Source organism: Anas platyrhynchos, chromosome 3 (genome assembly GCF_047663525.1).
Source record: "Anas platyrhynchos isolate ZD024472 breed Pekin duck chromosome 3, IASCAAS_PekinDuck_T2T, whole genome shotgun sequence".
In the NCBI taxonomy this organism is placed as follows: domain Eukaryota; kingdom Metazoa; phylum Chordata; class Aves; order Anseriformes; family Anatidae; genus Anas; species Anas platyrhynchos.
In genome coordinates this window covers 88,343,867-88,369,775 of record NC_092589.1, presented here as the reverse complement: position 1 = coordinate 88,369,775, position 25,909 = coordinate 88,343,867, and the positions used below count along the sequence as shown (strand labels likewise).

The 25,909-nt window shown below is 37.0% G+C and overlaps 1 long non-coding RNA gene across 7 annotated transcripts in view; it reads left to right on the top strand.

The window, feature by feature from the left end:
- Window positions 1-25,508, top strand: part of LOC110352479 (uncharacterized) — a 182,200-nt gene extending 156,692 nt beyond the window's left edge. For 2 of the 7 annotated variants that reach the window (XR_011808497.1, XR_011808493.1), the window contains exons 5-7: window positions 4,056-4,149; window positions 6,825-7,753; window positions 8,469-16,969. This is a non-coding gene — a long non-coding RNA (uncharacterized lncRNA). Of the gene's footprint in view, window positions 1-4,055; window positions 4,150-6,824; window positions 7,754-8,468; window positions 16,970-24,835 lie in introns of those variants that run through there. The other 5 variants (XR_011808498.1, XR_011808499.1, XR_011808495.1 and 2 more) reach the window with 4 other exon arrangements.
- Window positions 25,509-25,909: the final 401 nt, after the last annotated feature.

Sequence of the window (25,909 nt, the reverse complement as noted above, 5' to 3'; positions counted from 1 at the left end):
AAAATGTATACAATACTTAAATATTTTCCAGAACTATTTTCATAAATTCCCATTATGTATGAATGAGTCTTGAAGATGGCTGCTCTATGTGGTCCTTATGCTGATGATAATAAAACCAGGCTTGGTAATGTGCAAACTAACCTGTGTAACCTTGCTGACATGTCGTAGGCAGCATAAGAATCCTTTATAGCTTCCTAAGAGAGTAATTTTAAAAAACAGAACAAATGTGTAAAATAAAGAATAACTTCATATATATGGAGTATTTCAAGAAGAGATGACATCAGTATTCTTAAACCACTATTATTGGATTTTCAGGGCGCAGTGATAATAAGGTAATTACTGATGCTTATAAGAGTCCTCTGCATTATTTCATAGTCTATCACTGAACTGTCTGTAATTTCCTACTACATATTCCTTCCCATGAATACAAATTTTTCAAAACAACTTGAATTTCTTGAACAAAATGCTTGAATATTTTTGCTGTAAAGCTCAAGAAAATGTATGCTTACAGACAAACTAAGCCTAGCTTTCAGAGTTTTACAAGTATTTTTGGTTGGTGCCTGAGGTTCTGCAGTTCTTAAGAGATTAAGAAGCAGGTAAATTCAGAAATCCTCATGTGCACCAGGATAGGAGAGAACTGAAATTCAATCTATGGACATAAATATTTCCAACATTCCTGTCTGAACAGTCAGCTGTTCCAAAAGTCATAGGGCCTAAACTTAAAGCAGATACAAACCAAGTTTGGAGCAGATCCGAATCAAGTTCTGCAAGAGAATCCTTTTATTTTTTTTTTCTTGCATCACAGAGTTAGCTTGTTTATTTTCATATTTTTATATGAGAATCTATTCATTAAGTTTCCATAATTACACAAAACCTCTATTTTCTTAACATAGAATATGGAGTATTAACCTCTTGTTACTGAAACATTTTTACTTCCACCTCTGTGCAAGTTAAAACACTATGAAGGTATCTTTTAAAACATTGTATTCACCCAGTCACTTCATAAAAAACTTTTAGGTTAGTCAGGTGTGATTTTTCCTGGGTAGTTTTATACTCAGTCTTCCCAACCACTCTATTCACTTTTGTGTTCTTAGCAATGGCTTCCCAGAGGACTTAGTCTGCAATCTTCATATGATTAGGCTAAACAAGCCTATGTCTTCCTGATTTTCACCCTTGCCCTTCTTGAAGATGCATATGATGTTGCCTTCTTTCCACTTGTCAGGAACCTTTAGTTATTACTATCATCTTTCAAAGATTATTGAGTGTGGCTTGTGATGGTATCTATAGGACTGCACAGGAATGCATCTTGTCTCATCCTGTGGATTTGTACATGTTCAAGTGTTCACTGATTGTTATCTTCCCTAACAGCAACTAGTACTGCATTACCATAGATGTGTCACCACATCTCAGTATTTCCAGTGATATAACAGATCTTTGACAGTGAATGGACTGTAATTCTTCCTACTTATTTTTCATGTCCATGTACAGACACTTGAGGTAGGCTCCAGTAGCACCAATTTCTAAGGTAGAGTGAGAGAGATGGCCTTGTGCTGTAAATATTTCCTCTCTATTTTTCCTTTATCCCTTTGGGCTCTGGGCACCATGCCTGATACACCTAGCTTAAAATCCTCCTTACTAGGTTAGCAGATTGTTGGCAAAGATGCTTATGACCCCCTTTCTCAGATGAATCTCAAATCTCCCAGCAGTTTTCATTCCCTGGTTATAAAAGTCAACTCTTTGCAACTTCAGCCAGGCAGACAGGTGTTGGTCTGCAGGATGCACCACTCTTGCTTGCCCTAGCTGCTTGGTCTATTCAAAGTTTCCCTTGGTAGTCTCACTGTTTCCCCTAGAACGAGTAGCAAAAGTCCGAACATAAGACGATTTTCCCCCAGCTCAGGAATCCTTCCATGATACATCATGTCCCTCTCCCATGGTTCTCCACAATGCCAGACTCATCTCCCACAGTTCGACAGTGTTTGGTGGTGCTCCAGGAGCTGTGTCAGAGGTAGCAGTGTAGTCAGGTCAATAAGACAAGGACAGCTATATAATATTCTTGCCTGAGTGATGATCAATAAGTAAAGTAGACAAATAACAGGGCCGCTGCTCCTACCACTGCTGCAAAAGGAAACAGTGTAACTTTAGTTGGTTTTAACTGTATGTCCTCTGCTAGCTTTCGTAACTGCTGGTAAACTTCTATGCAAAATAAGCAAAAGACATTTTGAAAACCTCTTTGTTTATGTTAGATTCTTTTTTTCTTTTTTTTTTTTCTCTTCAATATTTGTGTGAAGAAAAATGTACAATTGTGTTCCAATTAGAGGTTCGTTAGAGTTCCTTTTGGCTCTTTAACAAACTGCAGATCCAAAATTCTGTCATATGCAGATTTATTGCCTGAAATACTAAAAAAATAAAAATAAAATAAATCTATTTCATGATTCATGTATTTTGCAAACAGAATAAAACTACAAAAATCATCCAAACAAACATTAAAACACACACAGAAACAGAAAAAAAAAAAAAAAAGAGTAAGCTGATGCTTGGCTTATAGTGTACAACATACAAATATTTTCCTTCTTAGGGCACTTCTATTATTTACAAAAGTGAATTTAGAAAATAAGTGGCTGGTAAGCTTCTGGATTGCTAAGAATTCCTAAAGACTGAGCTAAAGATTTTAGTTTAATCCCCATAGCAACTATTTGGAAGAGGCCTTTATTTTCTTGCAGTCATCTTAATTAGGAATTTACTGCAGAAAAGGTAAGTGAATGAAATATAGGATATATTCCTACTTTGAGTGATCCATAAAAAAGATTATAATTGTTTTGATATTGTTAAAAATGTCTGTTTTGATAGAGAAATTCTTGTGGATTTTCATGTCAAGACCCAGGTTTCGACAAATATGTTGTACCAAAGTCTCTCTACAATTGACAAAAGACCAAATTCCAACTGCACTTATCTGTGTGATTGATAGCAGTTATATGACCCCTTGCTCCTCTTCTGCTATCACTGAAGAAGTAAAAAGGAGTTGTATGTAAATACCAAAAGCCCATCTAATTTTAGTCTGTCCCCCTACTTCTATAATAATTTTCACAAAATAGTAGTGAAGTCTGTAGTCATCAAATATTATCACAGTGAATATTAGCGAGGGGTCAGGCTGCAAAACCTAGCATGTGTAGCAGTCTGCTCCAGGACTTTCAGTCTATTGACCTTTGTATGCAGAGAGTCTTTTGGAAAATTATGACTCTGTATGAGTTTAGGAACATAAGAACATACACAAAGAAATATATGGAACAGCTTCATGACATTTGTAGCAAATGTCTTCGGAAGCTATTTGAGAACTACATTTCCATGCATGCAACTGAACACTGATGGCAAAACATACACATCCTAGCAATTTACACCCTAGCAAATATTGCATTAGGGGGAAGATCAGCAATAAAAATCTAGAACAAACAGTATTGTGTGTTGGCTGTGGAGAAACTATTATAGGCATGGAAAAGAGTCTGTTTTGACACCACTGACATGAGAATTAATCCAGGAACACATTAGTGGGATGATTTTCCATGACTCTGAAAGGTCTGCAACATCACACAGCTGCAGTATTTGTTTGAATAGACACTTGTTTTCTGAGTGAGATTACTTAGTAAAAATGCTATGCAAACAACAAAAGCAACTAAATTTACATCAGAGATTTGTAGCCAGGGTACTTCTTCACATAGCTGAGCATCCACAACTGGAAAACAATCAAGTACACATGGTTTTATTTTCCTTGTTAAATGATGTGATTAAATTCTTTCTGAAGCTTGGAGAATTCAGTAGAAAGCAACTGGGGTTAAGAAAAATGGTAATCAATAAAATGGGGCTGATATGTAAACAACCGATTTTAGAGACATTCGTTGCTAACCTTCCTGTGATTCTTCAGTAAAATAAGCAGTATTTATTTATTTTTCACTTTTTTTTTTTTTACACTTTAACTGTAATGGTTTGAGTTAATGGGTTAAGAAGGTTTTTTGTTTGTTTGTTTGTTGTTTTTTTTTCTTTTTTTTTTTTTCTTTCCCAAGATCTAATGCATCAAAGCAGAGACACCTGAGCTAACTGAAGGAGGATGTTGAGACACCTGCACTGATCACGCTGAATGGGATGGCTGAAACACAGGTATACGAATTTATGACAAAATAAGTAGGAGAAAGAGTGCTAAAGGTACTGAAATCTTTATTCTAAAGATAACAGGTCTTTTTTTTTTTTTTTTTTTTGCCTGAATGCAAGACAAGTCTGATAGTTCTTGCAAAGAGGACAGAAGGGTTGGGGAAGGGGTCAAGGAATTACTCAAAAAGGTCATATAACATTATGAAAACAATATTTTTGAAACTGTTCTTTCCTTTCTATTACCACTAGTCTTTCTCAATGATTTTTACCTTATTCTTCCACCTTCAGTATTTAAATGGTAGTCTTACTGTAAATACAATGACTAAAGGTATATTGTGTGATCCAAACTGATAGATACAATGTTAGAGAACAAACAAACAATCAAACAAACAAACAAAAAAACACCTTCCCAAATGTCCACTACTTAGTCAGGCATATATTCCAGCAGGAATGTTTTGTTTTTCCATACCAGAACAAAACCTTCAAAAACACAGCATGTGGTTTCTTTCAGATTGCAGGGATGCCAACGCAGACCTGATCAACTTCCTTTCCTCAATCTGCTTTGATCTGCAGCCTGAGCCCCAAGTGACTGTCCTATTCATGCTTCATGACATGTTTCTAGGAGCCTCAGTAATCTTACCCTTAGTGCAGATAGAGAACACTTAATTTGGGTTTAGGCTTTGCTATTCATTTCTTCAGTTCTTTCCTTTGTTTCAAGTTTCTAAAGACTTTATTTCATACATCCATCTACAAATAATATTAAAATTCTTACAACTTTCGGGTTCTGTATCTCTGTGCTCATTTCTCTTTGGTGACTTGCTTTGCTGTTCTTTTCTGAGAAAGACATTTTATTTATGTGGCTTCTGTCGTGTTAAGGGGTGTAGCTGATTAACTGTTACAGGCCCGGTCAGCTTCAGGGTACTGAACCAGTCAGACATTCACCAACAACACGTTAACCATCTAGGGGTCCAGTCAGACGTTCACCAACAATGCATTAACCGTCTGGGGGTCTGGTTAGATTCAGAACACTGAACTATCACAGTCACAGATAACCACCCTTACTCTAGTTGCATTTAATGAGAGCTATCACAATGCAATCAAGTATGGTTTATTACAGCAACAGATAACCAGGTTCTTTTGGATTGCCGGCGATAGTGACTGTCTGCAAAAGCAAGCTAGTATGCATGAAATACACAGGTGTTACAGTTGTTACAGGTGTGCAGCCTAGAAATAAACGCGTTAAAAGGATCAAAGACTCTATAGAGATTTATAAGCAAGTATTCAGATCTCACCCAAAGGTGTCCCAATGTGGGGGGGAAGAGAGGCTCAGCCCGTCATCTGATCCCAGGAGTCAGGAGGTCCTAAGGATGTTGTATTTCCTCAGGATGGTGTCTTCCCTGACACCCCCTCTCTCTTGGGCCAATTTATGTTATTTTCTATCTTTTAGGTGGAGCTTGAGTGACTCTAGTCAAGCATATCTTAGTTATGATTAGTGAAAAGTTCTCCCGTCTCCGTTTAAAGTAATAGGCTCCAAGAAATTCAGAGCGCATGCTCGGTGAGGGGTGGTCGCACCTTGGAGGTGGGTAGCTTTTGGGATGGAGGTGTTTTTTGGTATTATATTGATATTATAATGAGCAAAAAGTACACTAGGGTACAGCATTTGTCAAAACATGACAGGTCCTTGGCTCAGGGTGGCAAAAGTGCAGCTTATCGGTCTCAGTGTGTACAAGAACAATAGAGTCCCCATTTGGTTACAGAGCCTAACCGTGGTGTCTCCACTCCACTCTATGCTCCATACTGTTCCTTAGGGCTAGCACACCAAGTTTCTCCAGCACGATAGCATCTAAGGTTGGAAGCCCAGGGAACGCTCAGGTAATGCAGCTATGCCCTACCCTGAAAGCCTCTTCAATGCTGTACATTTTCTTTAAAATGTGAATGTTAGTTTTATTTCCCTAGTTACCTCAGGCAATTATACCACAGCTTCCTTACCTCATTTTTTATTGTAACTGAAACTTAGAGCTGCATTTTTATTAGATTTTTTTTTTTTTCCAATAAATATGTGAATATAACAAAGTTATTAAATATAACAAATGTTAATATAACAAAGTTATTTGATGAGTTGTTAAAATAGTTTGCTAGGGAAACAAGGCCGATATTATCAAGTTTTGTGTCTCTGTCATTCTGCTTAGGTCTATTGGCTAAATACAGCTAAACATGACAAGAGAATTCTGGCACTGTGGATTTTTATGTTCTTAAATGTTACCTGAGAATCATAAAGTGGGACAAGGAGAAGTTTTATATGGATGTCTCAAATAAACAGAAGACTAACATATGAGACATAGGTACCAGGTAGATAGATATCTGACACCAAACACCACAGGCATATTCATAAATGCTGCAATTCTGGAAAGACACTGCTGGGATTAGCAAATAGCCATGTTAAATCCCTAAGAATGGTTTTAGTGCTTCCATTAGTTTCATGTAGGACTTTAGTCCAACAAAGGCAGAACTTTGGGAAACTTGGTTTTAATAACTTACAGAAGATAGTGCTTATTTGCTTATTATTATTGTTGGCCTTATGAAACTGAAATTCAGAGACTGTAATAGTTTTCCATGAAAATGAGGAAAAGATCAGTAGGCTGATTTCTTCTTCTTTTTTATGTTTGCATTATGTGTAAACAAAGAACAACAGAAGAACAGCAAAAAACATTTACAGAACTGAACCTGTACTAAAGGAACGGCTGAGGGCACTGGGCCTGTTCAGCCTGGAGAAGAGGAGGCTGAGGGGAGACCTCATCGCAGTCTACAACTTCCTCGTAAGGGGGTGTCGAGAGGCAGGAGACCTTTTCTCCATTAACACCAGCGACAGGACCCGCGGGAACGGGGTTAAGCTGAAGCAGGGGAAGTTTAGGCTTGACGTCAGGAGGAAGTTCTTCACAGAGAGAGTGGTTGCACACTGGAACAGGCTCCCCAGGGAAGTGGTCACTGCACCGAGCCTGACTGAATTTAAGAAGAGATTGGACTGTGCACTTAGTCACATGGTTTGAACTTTTGGGTAGACCTGTGCGGTGTGAAGAGTTGGACTTGATGATCCTTAAGGGTCCCTTCCAACTCAGGATATTCTATGATTCTATGATGGTTTTGCTTGTACTTGAGTTCACTGGCAAATTGCTGTCTATGCCTGATGTATCATCTTTGCTATTTACCAGTTCACCAAACTTAATGTTATTAACAAAGATTATGAGGAATGATTTAATAAAACTCTGGAAATGCTCTATAATATTTGCTATATGAAATGCTCTAGGACTTCAGCACAAGACTCTATGGTGTTATACTAGAAATTCACTGATACACTATACATTTATTTATGACTACTTGTTCAGTTTTTGTTACTTGTTCAGATTTTTAACTAGTTATACTTGTTAGTGTTTTTGCCAGAGTTTTTGCAGTTTTATCACTGCAAAATAATTTCCTTAATGAAATTTTACATCTTTAACCAAGATGACAGAGACGTAAAAAAGGCTGATGGGAACCTCTGACAAAATTTTCACTGATGTGAAGCCAGACCAGCTTTAGCATCATTAAACAAGAAAATGAGGTATTGATTTCCCAGGTCAGTTACACTGCCATTGTCCCTTTATTTCAATATTGTTAAGAAATATTTAGCCAGCTGTGGATGAGGGAAGAGACCGAGGTGTTCTCAAATGTGATGGGATCCCAAGCTAGAGGAAAGCCTTCCTTATGCCAGTGATCCCTTACTTCTGTCACAAAGAGTATTTTGGGTAGGGCAAAAGTCAAAGTGTACTCCTCCAACCTTTATGAAAGGAGTAATGTGGTATTCCTGACACTGCAATTTGGAGTAACATTTAAATTAAAAAATGAACCAAATTGCGGCTGGCTCTTCTATCTCACACCGTTTTTCCTCTTTGAGCTCTTTGGAGCTGCTTTTGATTTATAATGACATATGCATGAGGACTGAAGGTACAAATGGGATTCTCATAAATTCAACTGTTTCTTCCATGAGCCAAACTTGAAGAACATAGCCCTATAAATGGTACAAGAACAACTGGAGGGGCAGACTAGAAACCAGTTGAACTACTCACCTATTTAACTTGATGGAAAATGCATCCAGAACAAAAAATGTTGGCTTGCCAGCATCCAGGGGAAGAATTTAGTTTATTATGTATGTTTGTAAATAAGCCAAGTTTGGTATTATTAGCAATTGTAATATATAAATGCTAATAATTGAATTGTGCAATGAAATATGCATTCTTTAATTAATTTCCATTGAGATGTTTTGTTGTTTTCCCTGTTGCATTCACCTCTAGGATCTCCCAGCCCAAGAAGGACATGGATGTGTTAGAATGTGGATGTGGAGCACCTCTCTTATGAAGACAGTCTGAGAGAGCTGGGTTTGTTCAGCATGGAGAAGAGGACTCTGGGGAGATCGTAAGGCCTTCCAGTACTTAAAGAGGGCCTACAGAAAGGCTGGAAAGTGACTCTTTGTCAAGGAATACAGTGATAGAGCAAGGGGTAATGGTTTTAAACTCAAATAATGTAGATTTAGATTAGATATTTGGAAGAAATTCTTTACTCAGAAGGTGTTGAGGCACTGGCACAGGTTGCCCAGAAGAGTTGTGTGTGCCCCATGGAGGTGTTCAAGGCCAGGTTGGATGGGACTTTGGGCAACCTGGTGTAGTGGAAGGTGTCCCTGCCCATGACAGGAGGGTTGGAACTAGGTGATCTTTAAGATCCCTTCGAAAAAAAAACATCCTATGATTCTATAATTTCCACCTAATGAAGTGCATGCTGCACTTAACGTACTTGGTTTTTATATTAGAAATTCCCGCTGTCTATTTTGGATGTGTAAAAACCATAGAGATTAAGGTCCAAGATGCAAAACAAAATTCACCTAAGTAAATGTGACCTGAAAGAGTTATGGAGAATAGCTGTTTCTAGGAAGTCCACTTCAGTAATACATGTGACGACACTGTTACTTTGCATATGCCAGCTTTTCATGGTGTTGAAGCCTGGCATAGCATCAGGACATACTTGTTTTTTTTTTTTTTTTTTTTTTTTTCTTTTCCTTTTCTCTGCATCAATCTATTAATTTACTCCAAACAAAGGCTTCATTTATTGTAGAATTCAGATAAAAACCTACTACCATTTTATGATAATGTGCTGATTTTACTTATCTGCACAAGTGAATTCCACCATGACTTCTTTCTCACTCCCCCTTCCCAAAGGAAAAGGGTAAGAAAATACAATGAAAAGGAAAGAAAGTACAATGAAAATACAAAGAAAATACAATGAAAATACAATGAGATAAGGTCAGGGAGATGATTCAACAATTATCATGGGAAAAACAGACTTGGCATAGGGAGATGAATAAAATTTATTGCCTATCATTAACAGACTAGTGAGATGAAAACTAAAATCAAACTAAAAATGCCTTCCTCCCATCTAACCTCTACCACCTCCTCCCCCTGAACAATGTAGAGGAATGGAGAATGGGGGCTGCTGTCAGTCTATAGCACCTTCTCTCTGCTTCTTCTTTATGGTCACTCTCTGCCCCTGCTCCACATGGGGTCCCTCCCATGGCATGCTGTCCTTCCCAAACTGATTCTGCGTGGGCTTCCCACAGAAAGCAGCTCTTCAAGAACTGCTCCAATATGGGTCTGTACCACAGGCTGCAGCTCCAGCCTGGGGCCGGCTCCTGCGGGGGCTCTCCATGAGCCGCAGCTTCCTTCAGGCCATATCCACAGGCTCCACTGGGGACTACTCCACAGGTTGCAGCACAGAAACCTACTCTGCTGTGGTACACCATGGGCTGCAGGGGTACAGACTGCTTTACCAGGGGCCTCTCCAGCGGCTGTAGGGGAACTTCTGCTCCGTGCCTGGAGCACCTCCTGCCCTCCTTCTATACTGACATTTGTGTCTGCAGGGCTGTTTCTCACTCCTCCCTCTCCCAGCTGCTGTTGTGCAGCAGTTTTTCTTCCCTTTCTTAAATCTGCTCTCACAGAGGCACAACCAGTGTTGCTCACTGTTTCAGCTCTGGCCAGCAGTGGATCCCTTTTGGAGCTGGCTGGAGCTCCAATTCTTCTCAGAGACATTTTCTCCCAAGGCTGCAAATGATTTTGCAATTCAATTGCCTTTATTGTATGACGAAGAAATCACCTTAAATGAACTCAGTTCAATACCACCAGCACAGTTCAGGGAAGGCTGTTGAGCCCAGCTAGGCAGGCTTACAGGGAGGAAGGCTTGACCTGGCTATTCTCCCCTGGGAATTCTGTGTTGTGTCTCAAGGGCTAGAAGCAAGTTAGTCCCTCCTTGGCCCACACTTGGTGAAACAGACGTTATACGGAGCTTATGCTACTGTAATTGTCTCATATACTTTCTGCTGCACCGCTCTAATCCTGAGTTTGGCCAAAAGAACCAAGGCTTAAGAAGGAAAGCTTTGCTAGGAAAAAAAAAAAAACACTCAAAAGTTCTTCCTTGAACTCTGCTAGTAACATTTATTTTAAAAACTCCTTCTGGTTAAAATGATCTTACAAATAAGGGGAAGAATCTACAGTGACTAAGGCACAACACCTCTCCCTAGAAATACAGAAGCCGTGGCAGTATTGGACCCTAATTTAAGCAAATATAGTAATTTGAATGCACATCATATTTATAGTCTTCATTCAATTGCTACTAATAATCATGCTCCTCTCAAAGACATCAAGAAGACAAATTGTTGTATCAAGAGGAGTTTCTGCAGAAAAGGGATACAGAGATGAAGAAATTCTGTTAACATAATTTATGAAGAGATAGATTTTGCAGGTGTTCCATATTATATATTTGGATTTCCAAATCTGCACCTAATATTTTTTCTTTCCATAGTGAGTAAGGTAGATTGATCTTTATCCAAATATCTATAAAAATAATAATAATAAAAGAAAACTTTTTTTTTTTTTTTGAAATAAATTGGGTATGATTTTTAAAACAGAAAATATCCATGTTTGCTGTAAGAATTGGCACCCCTTCTATATCACTCCAGGAATTACTCTTGCACTAGCAGACTAAGAAAAACCTGAAATATGTTTCTAAGGAAAATCCTTTTATAAAAGGTGATTTATTTATTTATTTATTTAAGCTAATTTAGTGCATTTAGAGGTTGTTTATTATTATTATTAGACAGAAATGGCTTATCCTATATTGAAATTATTATTTTTTCATTTATCCTTTGTCTAATAAAGCTGAAAAAAATTATAGTGTTTTTGGCACTCCCCTTGCTCCCTCTGTACGTTACAGAGTAGAGCATAAGCCAAAATCTCTATGAGCATGTGTATGGTATAAAATACTCTCTGAAATCCAGCCTGAGTGTAACATGACAGGCTGTACATGCAAAGCATACAGAAGAACAGGCTGGTAAAAAATGTGAAGAAAAGCTTTGTCTTGATTTATTTAATTGTATATCAAGTTGTTCTGGCCTTTAAGATGGTAAATAATCTTGACCCTTCAGTGAAGTTTAGCTGCACAATGGTTGTTCTCCTTTAGAATGTGTTTATCTCTGTCCACTGGGAGTAAGGGCTCAAAACCATAGGAGAGATGACGTGTTCAGCCAGAAGGAAGAATGAGGAATATATCTTCATCCTTTTGGGTGCTGGACCATCTGAAAATGACATGATGGACTGCATGTTTGTCTTGTGAAGAAAGAAAATGGTTTTGATGACAGTCATGGACAAACTTCTACAATAGATCTGCTGTTTATTACTTCACACTAGCAGCGATGATAAGGGATCAGGTACATGTATAAATGTTCTAATGCAGTTTATGCAGTAATAGCACACTAAGTCTTTTCAACCATGAAGGAGAACCTGTGTAGCAGATATCTGGCTTCTGTAGGAAAAATGTTTCATAATTCTCTCTTTTATGATCCACTATTATGAATCAAAACTGTTTTTTTTAGCAGTTATGATCTTCACTAGATTTACACCAATGCAGTGTAAATCACCCTTCAAAGACTAACAGGTAAATTTGACTGGCTATAGATTTTTGATAGCTGGAACTTTAACAATAGGCACAGAAAGGGAACTGGAACAATTTTGTTTCAAACAGAGCACCAGGAAAGGACTATCTGCTTTCTCTGAATTCCCTTCCAGATCAGTTTAGCCTGATTACATTCCTGGGTTTGTTCATTGACCTTAAAAGACGTTCTCAGACTTCCCTTCTGAGCAAACAACTCCATGAGAAGAAGGAGATATACAACCTAAGTAACTTCTGACTCCTCCAGAGTGCACAGAACTAAGAATTGTCCTAACTCAAATCATTGCTAAATGAAAGCATTCAGTTGAGATGTGTACTATGACATGATGTTTTTCTTAAGTTATTTTGATACAGATCATAATTTTCAGAACTTTGGAGAGATGATGGAAAATTTATGATCTCTGGGATTATTTGTTGAGATAACAATATACTATTGGCATATTGGCATAAAATATCAATAATGCAATTAAATATAGTATTTAGTATCATAGGGTATGATAGGATAGAGAGAAAAAAAAGAAAGTGACAGTTTTCTACAAAATTCTTTTAGTCACAATCTCACTGTTGTTGGAAAATCTTTGCTCAGTTCTTGTATCATGGAACATTTGTAGTGGCTCCTAGTTCTATTATCATTATAGCACAGACTCACCAGGAGGTGTGCTGGGGTATTCTGTTTAACTCCCCAAGGAAGTGACAAAATAGAACAGACAAACATGTGTAGCTATTTTTTTTTCCTTTTGGTGAGATGAAATAAAGTAGTCAGGTGACATAATGAAAAACTCAATAGCAACAAACCTTATAAGGTCATGAGATTATAACTTCCCCTGTGCTTTCATTGATTAGGATATTTTTAGGAAAATTTGAAGCACAGCCTACTATAAGTAATCTAAATTAATATTCCTTCATTCAAGATTTATTCCATGAGTCACTGGCTACTTGGGTTAAATGGCACCATGTCCATTTTAGATCAGACATTTCTCAAAACCATATTAACTGTCAAAATAGTTTGGAAAGATGGTTACCGGTAATGGTGTGTTTGGCAGCTGATAACAATTGCGTAATAGGCTTTCATTTTCCATTGTCCAGTGATCTAATAGAAAAAGCATTAGATACCATAGAATATTATTTTTATTTACTTATGTTTTCAAAATTTTATTTACTAGAAAGTATCCTAGAGTAATGTTAATAAATATCCAGGTATTTGTTTGAATACAAATAGTGAAAGCATATGCTTACAAACAGTTTCCAGACATGTGTTAGACTCCTAATTGTTTACAAGTCACACATGACCAAACACTACTGCAGACTGGGGAAAAATAGTTTTGCTATGGAATAAGAAGACTTCTTTGGCAGCTTTGTTTTAAGCTTATTTTGTCAGACAAGAGACATGGTTTTTTCCCAAAGATTGTTTCTAGTGTTCATAAACATAACAAATATAAACATGTTAGATGGGAGTATTCAAGGACAAGGAAATATAACTGACATTCACAGCACAATCAACACTCAGATGAATTTGCAGAGGGAGAAAGAGGTGATAGCTGGAAAGTGAGAAAAATATATTATTATAATACCAGGTAAAGGTGGAAAAATGTAAAAAGAAAATAATATTCAAAAATGGAAAATTAAAAAAAAAAACAAACGGAAGTTATACCAACTGCTCATATATCACTTTTCCTGATAAATACATGAAGATATGGGTGGTGTGAATTTTTATGGCAAAGATTTATACAATTTACTTCTCTTTTCTCTTCTGTTTTACTTGCCTCCTCTACTGCAAGCTTAACAACAGGATCACATCTCTTAACCTGCTGGCAATACTTTGTCTAATGCAGCCTTCTCTTCTCCCCCTTTTTGTCTTTGCCTTAACAAGTGAAAAATCCATTCTTGCATCTGATATTCTTTGTACCTGATATAAGCAAAATTATAGCTTAAAAATTGTTTGTATTGCTCAGGTCTCCTTATAATATAAAGGAATAAATGAAGACAAACAACACAGGAAGACCTTTTCTTGGCTCAGAAATATATATGTAAATATATTTATGCACTACGGTAAATCAGTCAAAAGTTAGATTTGAAGTTACCAGTCTGGGAGAGCAGACAAAAGATGATGTCCACTGAATTAAACTCTTGTTGTTCCTCGGGTTATAGAAGGCTCCAGTGTCTCCAGTGACACTTTGGGTAAGTGGAGAGATGGAATATGATGAAAACATTGACAAAAGCGGGCTTTAATTAAATAAAATTTAATTAAATAAAATTAATATATATGTTTTTTTCCAAAACCAAACCCAAACAAAAAGAAAGAAATGTGTATCTGAAACAAAGAGGATATGCTAAAACTCTGTATTGCATGTTGAATCAACACAGTAAATGGCTAGATTCATGAAAAAACAGTACTTAACAGCAATATCTTCAATCATTCAGTTTAACTAAATTAAGTAATTCTGCCTGATTAAAGTTAGACAACATATTTTGAACTGTAAAGATTAGAACAATTGTTTAGTATTAAAAACTCAACAAGAGCATCAGATTTTATTTAGTGTTTTGAAATATTATTTATACACTTTGTATCCTTCTGACACTTAGGTTAGTCTCCCTGATAGTTAGCTTAACCAACTCAGGGCCCATTTCCTGGCCCTAAGATTACATTGGCACAACTGGCACATACTAAATTCTTTTGTTTTCCAAATCATATCTGAATTACTTTTTGGGAATGGCCTGCATCCCATTCTAACTCCTGATCTGTGTTAGGGAATTAGATATACTAGGGGAAAAAAATACAAGAGATTATTGCAAGATTTTAATAGTATAAACAGTTGAGCTCCATATGACTTTCAGAAATAAGAGGAAGAATTTTATTTTTGAGCCAAATAGAAGCAGTGAAAGTGTGTGCTTTTTAACAGCTTTTATATTAACAAACAAACAAACAAATTTCATTATGGAAATAACAAGCAGAGCCATCTATTCTAGCTGGGTTTAATTCTTGTGATTCAATATGTTATTTTGTGTATTTTTATTGTAGTTGTTTGCTTGCTATTTTGCAATGGCTGGGATTCACTTGTAGTTGCAGATTTGTTCAAAAAAATTGTGCTAAAGTTGAAACTTGAAACTAAACTGGACTACAGTCTTCATACTGTGATTTCTTCTTGCAGAATCTCCATAATACACAAAACTGTACCAGCTTCCAAAAACTCCTGCTTGCTAAGATAAGGTTCATTGTAAAAGCAAATAAGCCCAAAAAAAAAAAAAAAAAAAAAAAAAATGTTCCCAAAGCATTGCTTTTCTAGACCCAGGCTGTACTGAAGATAGTTTGCTCTGATTTGTCAACCTGGGTGTTGAAGTTATAGAGAGGATGATGTATGAGTAGCAGTTGAAGACATTTGAATTGTTCAGCCTGGAGAAGAGGAGGCTGAGGGGAGACCTCATTGCAGTCTGTAACTTCCTTATGAGGGGGAGAAGAGAGGCTGAGCTCTTCTCTCTGGTGATCAGTGATAAGACCTTAGTGAACAGCTTGAAGCTACAACAGGAAAGGCTCAGAATGGACATCTGGAAAAGGTTCTTCACCTGGAGGGTGGACAAGCACTGGAACAAGCTCCCCAAGCAAGTGGTCACAGCACCGAGCCTGCTGGAGTTCAAGAAACATTTGGACAGCGTTCTCAGACATGTGATCTGATTTTTTGTGTGGTCCTTTGGGGACCCAGGAGTTGGACTTGATGATCTTTGTGGACCCCTTCCAACTTGGATATTCTATGATTCTATGAAATCATGACTGGTTCTTGAACAGCTTGTTATGAGTCTCCACATGCCCTATTCCCCTTTGCTCCTGCCACTTTTCCAGAACTAAGCCAAACATGCTTATTAGCAAATAGCTCCACTCTCTTCTCTTGCTTCTCAGACTTGGCATCACTTCCATCCTCCTGGTGGGATTCCCAGTTTCTTTTTTTTTTTTTTTTTCCCTGAAATTCTACTTAACCCATCCAGGGCCATGGGCAGCCAGAACTGTCCTCGGGATCTATGATACTCTGGCAATCACTTTTTTGTTTTTATCTATTCACTATCCATTGCATTGTTATTTTCTGCTCGGTTTTGATGTTGCTTGATATTTTTCTTTAAAATTTGCAAGATCTACCTGGGATAGCTGTTCTGTTCAATAAGCAAATAGATCTTCACAGCAGGGAACCAATGTGTGTTATGGATATGAATGAAAGGAATGAAAGTCATGCCAAAGAATTTTGAGAGGAATCTAGGTCTAGGCAGATCCCCTCATTGCCCCCTTTTTTAAAGCTCATTGCCATCCTAGAGTTCAAAGATAACTAGTCTGCACATTTTTTAGTTTGCTAGTAGGAACTTAACCCATCTATAAAACTAGGCTGAATAGCAGACATATATTCCATACAGATGAAAACATGATCCAAGCAAGTGGAGACTCTTCAGCCCTGTTCCAATATCTGAAAAGTTTAAACTGCAAGTCTGCAAGAGAAGGACAATGTAGAAAACAGAGAAAATTACAGCTGGGGTTCATCACAGCATTACAGACGTAACTTGGTAGCCTTCCTAGATGAAATAAGAAATTTATGCATTGCAAATGCATTGGATCTAATTAGTACTTCAGGAAAATATTTTATATCCTGTCATAGGTAGATTATCTACTAAGCTGGAGAAAACTGTGATTGTTACTGCACTTATAAAACTTTGGAATAAGTAAATTAATTCTTACCTATTTTATTTTAAAAGTCACTTGAGAAAATTTAAATAAATTTGAGAACTGTTGCATAAATCTTTGTTCATAAGTTCATAATAAAATCACAGCTAGAAGAGGACCAGCCTATACTGGTTTCCTATACTTTTGCCTTTCATTCATCTTTAATGGATTTACTGAAGAAAGGAAGAGAGAAAAAGGTTCCTACTGCTTATGTCACCTTGTTTTAAACTGAAGGCATTTGGCACTTTGCTTCCTCCTTTCCAACTCAGTCAGAAACCTTCACTTAAAGTTAGCAGGTAGTTTTTTATGAGTTTGTGAAATTTCTATGTTCTTCAGTAGTCACTCATGCATACCTTCCATATTTCTGCTTATTCTTTGATATTGCATGGAGCTGTTTAACTTCTCATGTTTTCCCTTCAAGCAAAATTTTTTATTCATAATTTGCCTTCTCTAAATTAATGTCATTACTTTGTTGCTTCATCCCATATTTGCACATTGAGGGCCTTTTATGTTGAGGAAAACACAAACTTGTTTTAATGATGAACAACTGTAAAGAATAAACAGATTTTTTTTTTTAATTATTATTATTATTATTACTATCAAACGTGAAATTGCACATACTATAGCCATTATATAAAACAAAGCAGAAGACTTTGGGTCTTTTATGTTTAAAACATAGATAAGTATTAAATGTGACTTAAATTATTTGAGCAAAGATATACTACATTCATACAACTAAATAATTATGTCATTAAATATAGTCAAGACACTAGAGACAAGAATGGATTAGGTGGTAAACTATATGCTGGATAGTGGTTATGACTGAATTCTAACTTGATATCGTCATTAGTGACCTTAGTAAATAAATAAGTTGATTGTAAAATCCTTGTAGATATTCTCAGTAAGAGAGAAACTGTAATACATATAGGAGGAACTGAATGGTTTTGAGAATCAAAAGGTGTAATGTAAGAATGATGAAAGCGAATTAATTTCCATAAATTATCAGATTAACTATACCTGGAGGATTTGCAGTATCACAGAATCACAGAATTTCTAGGTTGGAAGAGACCTCAAGATCATCGAGTCCAACCTCTGACCTAACACTAACAAGTCCTCCACTAAACCATATCCCTAAGCTCTACATCTAAGCGTCTTTTAAAGACTTCCAGGGAGGTCTCAACCACTCAACCACTTCCCTGGGCAGCCCATTCCAATGCCTAACACTTTTGGTAAAGAAGTTCGTCCTAACATCGAAACTAAAACTCCCTTGGAGCAACTTTAGCCAGTTCCCCCTCATCCTGTCACCAGGCACATGGGAGAACAGACCAATCCCCACCTCACTACAGCCTCCTTTAAGGTACCTGTAGAAGGCGATAAGGTCGCCCCTGAGCCTCCTCTTCTCCAGGCTGAACAGCCCCAGCTCCCTCAGCTGCTCCTCATAAGACTTGTTCTCCAGACCACTCACCAGCTTCGTCGCCCTTCTCTGGACTCACTCAAGCACCTCGACGTCCTTCTTGTAGTGAGGGGCCAAAAACTGAACGCAGTACTCGAGGTACGGCCTCACCAGAGATGAGTACAGGGGAACAATCACTTCCCTAGACCTGCTGGCCACATTGCTTCTTATACAAGCCAGGATGCTCTTGGCCTTCCTGGCCACCTGAGCACACTGCTGGCTCATATTCAGCCGACTATCAACCAATACTCCCAGGTCCTTCTCCACCAGGCAGCTTTCCAACCACTCATCCCCCAGCCTGTAGCTCTGTTTGGGGTTGTTGCACCCCAGGTGCAGCACCTGACACTTGGCCTTGTTGAACTTCATACAGTTGACCTCAGCCCATTGGTCCAGCCTATCCAGATCCTCCTGGAGAATCTTCCTACCCTTGAGCAGATCGACAAATGCACCTAACTTTGTGTCATCTGCAAACTTACTGAGGGTGCACTCGATGCCCTCATCCAGAAGATGAGGGCAGTAGACAGTGTATCTTCCTCTGCAATGGACTAGAACAGTTTAACTGGAAGACTATGAACAGCTCTGGTCTCACACATTCAAAGAAAAGCCTAGAAATCAGATATCAGTAGATTGAGTTATTAGATGATTTAACAGGTACAAAGTACAGAGCAAGCAGAGACAAAGAATTTGTGGTTCTTTAACAGATCAAAACGAAGGTTAGGAAGAGAAGTGGCAGTTTTTATAAAGATGGCTATAATATTCAGGGTGAACACCAAAGACGGGATAAGGAGAAGAGAAAGAGATTAAATCTATTGGTACACACTAGTCATTAATCATTTTAGGGAAACTTCTCAGAAAGCTCTGTTCTGATCCAGAAGAATGAGGTTTTGGAATAATGTCCAGTATGCCAGGGCACAGAATTTAACCTTAATATGGAGCATTTTATATTGCTAAACTAACCTTAAGATAAAGCCTAGTATATTGCTAAACAAGAGTTATGACTCACTTGCATGTTATAATTACAGAGAAGTGGATACGACTACCTGGGAGATCTCTTATAGTCCCAAATTCCAAATACCCACATATAAACCAAAACCTCAAAGATTATTCCACAACACAAGTGCTTAAATGTTCTGTATTGACACTGCATTGTTATTTTAATAAACTTTAGCAAAACAATTATTTTGAATTATAAAATGTTTTCTGAATGAAGGTCTTCTTTTTCTTTTTCTTTTTTTTTTTTTTTTTAACTTTCTCAAACTATCGTGTTTATTAATAGGTAACCTCTTGATTTTATTGGTTTTAGGCAATATAATTAAGATAGTATTCCAGAAATATGGAAATGCTTTGATAATGTTATCTGAAATCAAATCTGCGTCAGCAAAGAAAAATTACATTACAATATTCTCACATAATTTCCAGCCCAATTTGCATAATAAAAATAAGAGTTTGATTTCTCTTCAATTTTTACCATCAGATTTCCTTTTGTTCCTTTGTCATCAGAGATGCAACTATGAGAAACCCAGAAGTTGGCTTCTGTCAGTTTGGAGTGTTTTTCAAGTATTTTAAGAAGTAGATACTTTTAGTTTATGAGATAAAAGCTTTTCTACACAACCACAGTCACTGAAAGGCAATGGCAGGATCAGAAGCCCAAATAATATTCTGCTGAGCTGCTCCCAGGCCCACTACAGGAGCCATCAGGAGGGGTTTGGGAAGGAGACACAAATTAAGAATTCAGAAGAATGGACACCCTGTTCATGCCCCTCCCAGGGATATCTAAGGAGAGCATCAGCCCCAATGTCCACATGTGACACCTATCACAAGGAGTCAACACTAGAGCAGCTTTTGAATTGCAAGGTTGCTACTGTATGGTACTGGTCACAGAATATAGGGGAAGAGCATTTGGGGATTGCACAGGATTTATTATAGGGTGTTCTGGGAGGAACCAAGGGTGGGGAGAGGTGATTTGATGATTAGATGATTAGGAGAGGAATTTTTGTGGAAAAACAAAGGAGTATGGGAAAAATATATGAAACTATATGTGAAGATTATGAAAGTATATGAAAATGAAAGTATATGAACTCATCTTAAAGTAACTATTAATGTCAAAAGTGCTGAAAAGCTTTAAATGCATTGTGTATATCCATGCTATATAGTTATACTTTGAGTCTTACAGCTGAATCTAACAAATGATTTTAAAGAGACTGCAGAGGTGTGCATTACTTATGGATGTCCCCATTTTCCATTGAAAATTTATAGCTTTGAATTTCATTAAAATCATTTTTGTATTTCTTATGTACCTGCAGGTACATTTACATGTTCTTTCATAATGCAGCGAGTATGCTTCAAAATAATAAAACAATGGAATCTACAAGAATGGAAGAAATCCAGATTATTTTGAAAGAAACTATGACTCAGACATAAGCTAACTGTTGGGAAAATATGAGTGTAATATATTAGAAGAAGTGAAGATGGGTCAAAAAAAACTGCTCACAGATGTGAGATATGTCAACACGGGGATGAAAAGCTGGAAAAATATTCATCCGGTGAAAGTTATTAGTGAAAACAAAAAATAAGAGGAATTCAGTCCAAGACTGATAATAAGAAACAATCTTCTGCTCATGATGGTCTCCCTTGTTCTGTATGTTATCTATTTGTCCCCAATGAGGAATAATTCCAGATTCTGGAAATGATTGTCTTGAAATCAAGTTCTTGTCTTATACTGACATAAATGTCCACCACGTGGACTGAAATTCCACCAAAAAGTTGAAAGCTGGTCAACTTTCTTTAAAAAGTTAATCTGAAAAGATGAAAAACTTGAGATTTCTGGCTTGTGTGTCTCAGCAGTATGTGTTACAGCATTTGTGTTTAAGTTTCCTAGTTTACCGGCTTTCTAAATTTCCTTCAGATCTGTCTTGATCTAACTTCCATTAAGAGGCATAGAGTTAACAATTTGAGTATAGCAACAGTTTTTGGAACAGCATACATATATTTCAAACTTGATGAGAAAATGTTTTATCTGGTTTATGAGAAGTGTGGTGTAAATGCCTGAAGTAACTAGGAAAATAAAACTAACATTCACATTTTTAAGGAAAAGGTACAGCATTGAAGAGGCTTTCAGGGTAGGGCATAACTGCATTATCTGAGCGTTCCCTAGGCTCCCAACCTTAGATGCTGTCGCGCTGGGGAAACTTGGTGTGCTAGCTCTAAGGAACACCACGGAGCGTAGAGTGGAGTGGAGACACCACGGCTAGGCTCTGTAATCAGGTGGGGCCTCGATTGTTCTTGTGCACAAAGCTGCACTTTTTGCCACCCTAAGCCAAAGACCTGTCATGTTTTGACAAATGCTGTACCCTAGTGTACTTTTTGCTCATTATAATATCATTATAATACCAAAACACACCTCCATCCCAAAAGCTACCCACCTCCAAGGTGCGACCACCCCTCACTGAGCATGCGCTCTGAATTTCTCGGAGCCTATTACTTTAAACGGAGACGGGAAAACTTTACACCAATCATAACTAAGATATGCTTGACTAGAGCCACTCAAGCTCCACCTAAAAGATAGAAAATAATATAAATTGGCCCAAGAGAGAGGGGATGTTAGGGGAAGATACCATCGTCAGGGGAGATACCATCCCGAGGACATACAACATCCTTAGGACCTCCTGACTCCTGGGATCAGTCGACGGGCTGAGCCTCTCTTCCCCCCCCATTGGGACGCCTTTGGGTGAGATCTGAATATTTGCTTATAAATCTCTATAGAGTCTTTGATCCTTTTAACGTGTTTATTTCTAGGCTGCGCACCTGTAACACCTATAACATCTGTAACACTTATAACATCTATAACATCTATAACATCTGTAACATCTGTAACACCTACAACACCTGTATAACATCTGTAACACCTATAACACCTGTGTATTTCATGCATACTAGCTTGCTTTCGCAGATAGTCACTATCACCGGCAATCCAAAAGAACCTGATTATCTGTTGCTGTAATAAACCATACTTGATTGCATTGTGATAGCTCTCATTAATGCAACTAGGGTGAGGGTGGTTATCCGTGATAGTTCAGTGTTCTGAATCTAACCAGACCCCCAGACGGTTAATGCATTGTTGGTGAAAGTCTGAACGGACCCCCAGGTGGTTAATACGTTTTTGGTGAATGTCTGAGCGGACCCCCAGGCGGTTATTACGTTTTTGGTGAATGTCCAAACGGACCCCCAGTTTTGGTGAATGTCCGACTGGTTCAGTACTCTGAATCCAACCGGGCCCGTAACGGTTAATCAGCTACACCCCTTTAACGCGACAAGAAGAAAAACAACAACAATGCAAAAAAACATTCCACAGAGTTAATTTCCCTTTGTGTGTGATCCAATGAAAATTATTAAAGTTAGCAAGAAAATATTATAACCTCCTCTTTCATCTATAATATTATTTGATTGCTGAGAAAAGCAAAACCTCATCATTTGAAAGAACAATAGCATGTCTTTCTAAGGAAGATCAGGCTAATTTCTGTACAACCTCTTATAGAACATTTAATGAAGCAGTTTCAGAAATTTTATAATATTGAATGATTGTTTTAAGAAAAAAAGGAAAGAAAAACATGAGAAAAAATACACTAGGATGCTTCTGCTTAAAGATATTTTTGCAGGGAGTTAATAGTCACTGGAATGTCCTTAAACACTGTTGCAGATAATGGTGATTTTTACATAAAACTGTTGCCACACATCTTGAAACTTCTGATAATTTTAGTAGATTGGATGAGCTATAAACAATGCACAAGACCAAAAATATTATCTATTTTTTTATTGTTTTCAGTATTCACCTGTTCCTGTCATAGATATTTATATAAAATAATCAGCATAATTTAACTCTTTGTAAAAGGTCAGCTAAGTCTTTCAGGCAGCAAACCTTCCCAGCTCCTTGCTTTTTCTGATTCTTCATTACAAATATATATGTATAAGTAAATATAAATAAATATATTCATTCAATATATTTAAATACATTAATATCATTTTATTGTCCAATATATTTAAATATATTTAAATATTTAATATGGTTAATTTAATAAAAATATAAATAAGTATATATCCATTTATTTATAAATGAATAAATAAATATATATTCATTTATTTATATATATATATATATATTTGGCTACTGAGCCTTTTAGAGAGCACATGTACATAACTTTCAGATTCTTCGAAATCATAGAATCATAGAATGTCTTGGTTTGGAAGGAACCTCAAAGATCATCTAGTTCTAGCTGCCAAGGGGTTGGAATCATAGGCTTAAGAGTGCATAATATCTTAAAGTTATCAAAAACTCCTTTGCCATTGTTGCATTCAAATAGTTGGGTCTTTAGTGACAGCAAACGCCATGAAAGTCATGATTAAATTATCAGTGCACATAATGCTGTGGCTGCCTCTCTAATTAGAAAAACGATAAGTAATGACAATAAGATACTTTAGAGTGTGCATAAAACTCTCTGCATTGTACAGGATCAGAGAAATAAAATAAGAAAGAGCCTCGCAAAGCTGCAGTGGACTCTCAGGCTTCACAGAGATGTTGGGAGCAGCCCAAATGTGGCCAGTGTGAAGTAAGATTACAAATTAGGGAGAAGGCAATGCAGCTGAGTTAGAGGCTGTTGGCATGAATGAATGATTGTAGGAAAGGAGAAATATATGAAGGGCCAAAGGGAGAGAGTGAGTGATTTCCATAAGGTTAGTTAGTGGAGAAAAGACTTGGATAATTTAATGTCTGCATGTTGATATTTGTCCAAGCTAAACTAAAAGGCGGCACTTTCTGTAGTCAGCCTTTCTCAAGTTCAAATCCCTTTCTGCACTTAGAGAGCTTCATGGCAACAAAGTGGAAAAAAAAAAAAAAGATAAAAAAAAAGATGATGGCTTCAGGTAAGAATAAGCAAAATTTATAGTTTTAAGGCAATACTCTTTGATGATAAATGATGTAGGAAAATCTAGCACCTCTCAGCAACACTTTTCTCGAAGCTAACATTTCAAATTTTTCAGGAGTTTTCTTTCAACAATATTAAATAGAAACTAGATTCTTTGTACAATGCTTTCTTGTTCTTATAGCTGATGATTAAGGATAAATCATCTATATTTCCCTACTTTTCCTGAGTGAATAGCAGATTTTTCTTTGCGCATTTTCTTCTGTAACTCATTCCATGGAGCAGTTGAAACTGAACTACTCACAACTTCATTTTCATAAGAAGGAAAGTAAAAAAGATGATCTTTTCATGCTTATGTTATTTGGCACTTTTAGCTACTAAAATTACCAAGAAGCAGTATTTTAAATTTTATTTTATTTTTTTCAAAGGACTCATGGGGGGACTTTCAGGTTTATGTTGTCCACTTCTCTGTTTCTTTACCTGCCCCTCACTTTCTCTTCTACTCTGTTTTTCTTTTTTTTTTAGGGGAAGAAGACTTTCTCATGATCTTCTGTCTCATACACCAATGTATGAGACAAATATGTCTTATCTTTTTCCCAGGCTTAAGAGATGCAGCATCAAGACCACTGGATTTAGAAATTGTTGGAAGACACTAAAGAGAACCGATTGCACTTATGGATTGCTTATGATTTGGAAGAGAAAGTGAATGCTTGAGTGCTTTACTCCAGTTCACACCTCACCCAGATTTCTTTATGTCCAAATAATGTTTGGGTCCTAGGAAGAGCTGCATAAAACAAAGGTGCCAGTCCAGGCTTTAAGCAGTGAAGTGGCACTTAAAATTAGAGCTTTTGAGTGCAGTGTGTAAAAGTCCGGCCAAATGGGGGAATCTCTGAAATTGTGACTCTGATTGAAAGATCTTTACATATACCTAGGTATTCACCTCCACTTGCTGCCACACAAAATCTTTCGATGGATTAGGCACACAACTAGAATATCATCTATTATAATGTTATAATGTCATCCATTCTTTTGCAGCACTGCATCTGCTAATTTCCCTTTCCCCACCTTGTTTTCACCTTTTAACCTAAATATCTGTTCCCACAGTTCCAATCTTGTTTTCTTGTTTCTGTGAGCCATGCAAATAAATCCATCTGACCTGCATAATGTATTGTTTGGTTCATAAATGTATTCTTGTATCTGAACCTTGTGTTTTACAAATTTGTGTCTGTACTATCCCAAAACAACATCATATTGCACATTATGTATAACAATGAGCATTGATATGTGCATACTTTTTTCCTTTTCTTTTCTTTTCTTTTCTTTTTTTTTTTTTTTCCCCTGTAGCAGATACACTTGAGGAGAACACTAAATCTCTGTGGCAGCCCTTAGCCTGTAACACAAACACATTTATTTTGCTACAGAAAACAGCAGTAGCAACAGAAAGCCACCAGATATTGGAGATGAATAAAAATATATTAAATGGCCATGACTCTTTCATAACGTAATTTAACCTCTCTGAGGAATTTAATTAATTTTTCTTTCTGCAATTCTGAGAAAAGATATATTGTGCATATGAAAGAGTTCATTTTCATTTGAGGATACAGGATGCACTTTTCTTGCTAAAAGGAACATAAAATTTGCCTGTGAGATTATAAAAATAAGAATGAAAAAAAC